The sequence below is a fragment of the Styela clava genome, chromosome 2 (genome assembly GCF_964204865.1).
Source record: "Styela clava chromosome 2, kaStyClav1.hap1.2, whole genome shotgun sequence".
Lineage (NCBI taxonomy): Eukaryota > Metazoa > Chordata > Ascidiacea > Stolidobranchia > Styelidae > Styela > Styela clava.
This window is the reverse complement of record NC_135251.1, coordinates 28,334,429-28,339,428: the sequence shown is the minus strand read 5'-3', so window position 1 is coordinate 28,339,428 and position 5,000 is coordinate 28,334,429. Positions and strand designations below refer to the sequence as shown.

The window sequence follows — 5,000 nt, the reverse complement described above, 5'->3', positions numbered from 1 at the left end:
TTCACTCGCCGTTACTCAGGGAATCCCTGTTGGTTTCTTTTCCTCCGCTTAATAATATGCTTAAATTCAGCGGGTGCTCTCGCCTGAACTCAGGTCGTATGTGTCAAGCGGGCCGCTTCTTACACGGCCCGCTGGCATCGCAAGTCGTCGCCGCCGGCGCCGACCGAGCGCGTACCGTCGCCGCCTTGGCCCACGGTCGGTCTTGATCTCGTGACCGGACCGACCGACCTGGACCCGCTCCTCGAACGTAGTTGAACACGTCGAGGGGCCGGCGGTGTACGGGACACGCGGTCGCGCCGAGAAAGCTCGGCGACCGCTTCAACTTGGGGCGACGCCCGGCCGTCTTCGCAGAGGCCAGGCGACGGCCCTCGGGTGAGAACGAACGCGACCCTGAGGCAGACGCGGTCCCGGGATTGACCCGAGACCGCAATTCGCGTTCAGAAGGTCGACGTTCAATGTGTTCTGCAATTCACATTACTTCTCGCACTTGGCTGCGTCCTTCATCGACTCGCGAGCCGAGTGATCCACCGTTAAGAGTCGTCCTCGACGTTTCGCCCGGCGCCGAAGCGCGCGGACGTCACACTGTGGGATCGACCACAAAACCACCACCGACAACAACTGCACAAAAACACCAACAAACGGCGCCGAGCGACCGCCGGGCTGGGCCGGCGGCACATCGAGCGCGGTGCCCAGAAGCCACCATCGCACTCGGCTGCCTTGCTATGCCAACGTGTTACGCGTGTCGCACGGGGCGGAACCCCGATTGACGGCCGCCCTCTCGGCGGCACCCAAAGACAATTAAGTGCGCGGTCGGCCGGGGCCTACCACCACTTTCGGTAATGATCCTTCCGCAGGTTCACCTACGGAAACCTTGTTACGACTTTTACTTCCTCTAAATGATCAAGTTTGATCGTCTTCTCGACACGCCGACGCGGCCGTTGCCAGCCGCGACGGGGCCGATCCAAGGATCTCACTAAACCATTCAATCGGTAGTAGCGACGGGCGGTGTGTACAAAGGGCAGGGACGTAATCAACGCAAGTTGATGACTTGCGCTTACTGGGAATTCCTCGTTCAAGGGAAACAATTGCAAGTCCCTATCCCAATCACGAATGAGGTTCAACGGGTTACCCGGACCTTTCGGCCTAGGTTAGACACTCGCTGCTTCACTCAGTGTAGCGCGCGTGCGGCCCCGGACATCTAAGGGCATCACAGACCTGTTATTGCTCAATCTCGTGTGGCTAAACGCCACTAGTCCCTCTAAGAAGTTAGACGCCGACCGAGAAGGTCGCGTAACTATTTAGCATGCCAGAGTCTCGTTCGTTATCGGAATTAACCAGACAAATCGCTCCACCAACTAAGAACGGCCATGCACCACCACCCACAGAATCAAGAAAGAGCTCTCAATCTGTCAATCCTACCTGTGTCCGGGCCGGGTGAGTTTCCCCGTGTTGAGTCAAATTAAGCCGCAGGCTCCACTCCTGGTGGTGCCCTTCCGTCAATTCCTTTAAGTTTCAGCTTTGCAACCATACTTCCCCCGGAACCCAAAGACTTTGGTTTCCCGGAAGCTGCCGGAAAGGTCGTCATGGTAACGCCTCCCGATCGCTAGTTGGCATCGTTTATAGTCAGAACTAGGACGGTATCTGATCGTCTTCGAACCTCTGACTTTCGCTCTTGATTAAAGAAAACATTCTTGGCGAATGCTTTCGCAGTAGTTCGTCTTCCGCCGATCCAAGAATTTCACCTCTAACGGCAGAGTACGGACGCCCCCGTCTGTCCCTCTTAATCATTACCTCGTGCTCCGAAAACCAACAAAATAGAACCGAGGTCCTATTCCATTATTCCATGCAACACTATGCAGGCGAACAGCCTGCTTTGAACACTCTAATTTTTTCAAAGTAAACTTATCGGCCACCGCCGACACTCAGTCAAGAGCACCGACGGAGAACCGAAGGTGAGGCGAACGCAACCAGTGACACGCCTTGCGACGGACCGGCGGCGCTCGCCCAAAATCCAACTACGAGCTTTTCAACCGCAACAACTTTAGCATACACTGTTGGAGCTGGAATTACCGCGGCTGCTGGCACCAGACTTGCCCTCCAATGGATACTCGTTAAGAGTTTTAGGATGTACTCATTCCAATTACAGGGCCTCGTTAGAGTCCTGTATTGTTATTTTTCGTCACTACCTCCCCGTGTCGGGAATGGGTAATTTGCGCGCCTGCTGCCTTCCTTGGATGTGGTAGCCGTTTCTCAGGCTCCCTCTCCGGAATCGAACCCTGATTCCCCGTTACCCGTTATCACAAAGGTAGGCACGTAGCGTACCTTCGACAGTTGATAGGGCAGACACTTGAATGATACGTCGTCGGTGCAGAGACCGTACGATCCGCGTGGTTATCCAGAGTCATCAAACGTCACAGGACGAACCCGGTCGGTTTTGATCTGATAAAAGCGCGCCTCCCGAAGTCGGCGCTTAATGCATGTATTAGCTCTAGAATTACCACAGTTATCCACTTCGCTTACGAGACCAAATAAACCAAGACTGATTTAATGAGCCATTCGCAGTTTCGCTTTACGAGAACTCGTACTTGCACCTGCATGGCTTAATCTTTGAGACAAGCATATCACTACTGGCAGGATCAACCAGATAGCTGCGACAGCTGCGCTCGGCCCTTGCTGGGCCGCCCGGCGCGTGCTCGTCGCATTCGTTTAAAACCGAGGCGATCGCCTGCGGCCGTACTCAGCTTCGACAGTCGCTGGCCGCGACGTCCACGCTCTCGCCGGCAGTGCCAGGCGGAGCGATTTGCGTTTTTTCTTTGCTCGCCCTCTCTCGGGCTCGATCCATTCAGTTTCGCACAAACAAGAGCTCTGCCGGCCGCCTGCAGCGGTGCCTAAAACCCGGGCATAACAATGCGACCGTTCTGCTAGGCCGACAAGCGCTCAAGCCAGACGCTCGATCGAACGCCCCCTACATATTAGTCGAGACAACGGCTCGCTCATTAGCATCGCGTTTGTACTTTAACTTTTTTCGGCTCGGCTTCTTTCGACGCCGATGCCGGCAACGCAGCACTCTCTCGCTCGCCAGCCACCGAGAAAAGGGTGCGCTCCGACCGGCCCCGCACCGCTCTTTCTTGGCTCATTCGAAATTACTGTCTTTCGCTCTGACATGCCTTACCTAGGGTTAGGTTAGTATGCTTGCACGTTTGTACTTTAACTTTTTTCGGCTCGGCTTCTTCCGACGCCGTGCCGGCGACGCAGCACTCTCTCGCCCGCCAGCCACCGAGAAAAGGGTGCGCTCCGACCGGCCCCGCACCGCTCTTTCATGGCTCATTCGAGTTTACTGTCTTTCGCTCTGACATGCCTTACCTAGGGTTAGGTTAGTATGCTTGCACGTTTGTACTTTAACTTTTTTTGGCTCGGCTTCTTTCGACGCCGATGCCGGCGACGCAGCACTCTCTCGCCCGCCAGCCACCGAGAAAAGGGTGCGCTCCGACCGGCCCCGCACCGCTCTTTCTTGGCTCATTCGAAATTACTGTCTTTCGCTCTGACATGCCTTACCTAGGGTTAGGTTAGTATGCTTGCACGTTTGTACTTTAACTTTTTTCGGCTCGGCTTCTTTCGACGCCGATGCCGGCGACGCAGCACTCTCTCGCCCGCCAGCCACCGAGAAAAGGGTGCGCTCCGACCGGCCCCGCACCGCTCTTTCTTGGCTCATTCGAAATTACTGTCTTTCGCTCTGACATGCCTTACCTAGGGTTAGGTTAGTATGCTTGCACGTTTGTACTTTAACTTTTTTCGGCTCGGCTTCTTTCGACGCCGATGCCGGCGACGCAGCACTCTCTCGCCCGCCAGCCACCGAGAAAAGGGTGCGCTCCGACCGGCCCCGCACCGCTCTTTCATGGCTCATTCGAGTTTACTGTCTTTCGCTCTGACATGCCTTACCTAGGGTTAGGTTAGTATGCTTGCACGTTTGTACTTTAACTTTTTTTGGCTCGGCTTCTTTCGACGCCGATGCCGGCGACGCAGCACTCTCTCGCCCGCCAGCCACCGAGAAAAGGGTGCGCTCCGACCGGCCCCGCACCGCTCTTTCTTGGCTCATTCGAAATTACTGTCTTTCGCTCTGACATGCCTTACCTAGGGTTAGGTTAGTATGCTTGCACGTTTGTACTTTAACTTTTTTTGGCTCGGCTTCTTTCGACGCCGATGCCGGCGACGCAGCACTCTCTCGCCCGCCAGCCACCGAGAAAAGGGTGCGCTCCGACCGGCCCCGCACCGCTCTTTCTTGGCTCATTCGAAATTACTGTCTTTCGCTCTGACATGCCTTACCTAGGGTTAGGTTAGTATGCTTGCACGTTTGTACTTTAACTTTTTTCGGCTCGGCTTCTTTCGACGCCGATGCCGGCGACGCAGCACTCTCTCGCCCGCCAGCCCACCGAGAAAAGGGTGCGCTCCGACCGGCCCCGCACCGCTCTTTCATGGCTCATTCGAGTTTACTGTCTTTCGCTCTGACATGCCTTACCTAGGGTTAGGTTAGTATGCTTGCACGTTTGTACTTTAACTTTTTTTGGCTCGGCTTCTTTCGACGCCGATGCCGGCGACACAGCACTCTCTCGCCCGCCAGCCACCGAGAAAAGGGTGCGCTCCGACCGGCCCCGCACCGCTCTTTCTTGGCTCATTCGAAATTACTGTCTTTCGCTCTGACATGCCTTACCTAGGGTTAGGTTAGTATGCTTGCACGTTTGTACTTTAACTTTTTTCGGCTCGGCTTCTTTCGACGCCGATGCCGGCGACGCAGCACTCTCTCGCCCGCCAGCCACCGAGAAAAGGGTGCGCTCCGACCGGCCCCGCACCGCTCTTTCTTGGCTCATTCGAAATTACTGTCTTTCGCTCTGACATGCCTTACCTAGGGTTAGGTTAGTATGCTTGCACGTTTGTACTTTAACTTTTTTCGGCTCGGCTTCTTTCGACGCCGATGCCGGCGACGCAGCACTCTCTCGCCCGCC

At 55.6% G+C, this 5,000-nt stretch overlaps 2 non-coding genes and 1 pseudogene across 2 annotated transcripts; all 3 read right to left on the bottom strand.

Annotated features, from left to right (window-relative positions):
* LOC144420026 (large subunit ribosomal RNA) overlaps positions 1 to 97 on the bottom strand; it is a 3,694-nt pseudogene extending 3,597 nt beyond the window's left edge.
* A 288-nt stretch (positions 98 to 385) lies between these two features.
* LOC144420083 (5.8S ribosomal RNA) lies at positions 386 to 539 on the bottom strand. Its single transcript, XR_013474447.1, has one exon. It is a non-coding gene; the product is annotated as a 5.8S ribosomal RNA (ribosomal RNA).
* Positions 540 to 837: 298 nt separating this feature from the next.
* Positions 838 to 2,647, bottom strand: LOC144420220 (small subunit ribosomal RNA). Its single transcript, XR_013474573.1, has one exon. It is a non-coding gene; the product is annotated as a small subunit ribosomal RNA (ribosomal RNA).
* Positions 2,648 to 5,000: the final 2,353 nt, after the last annotated feature.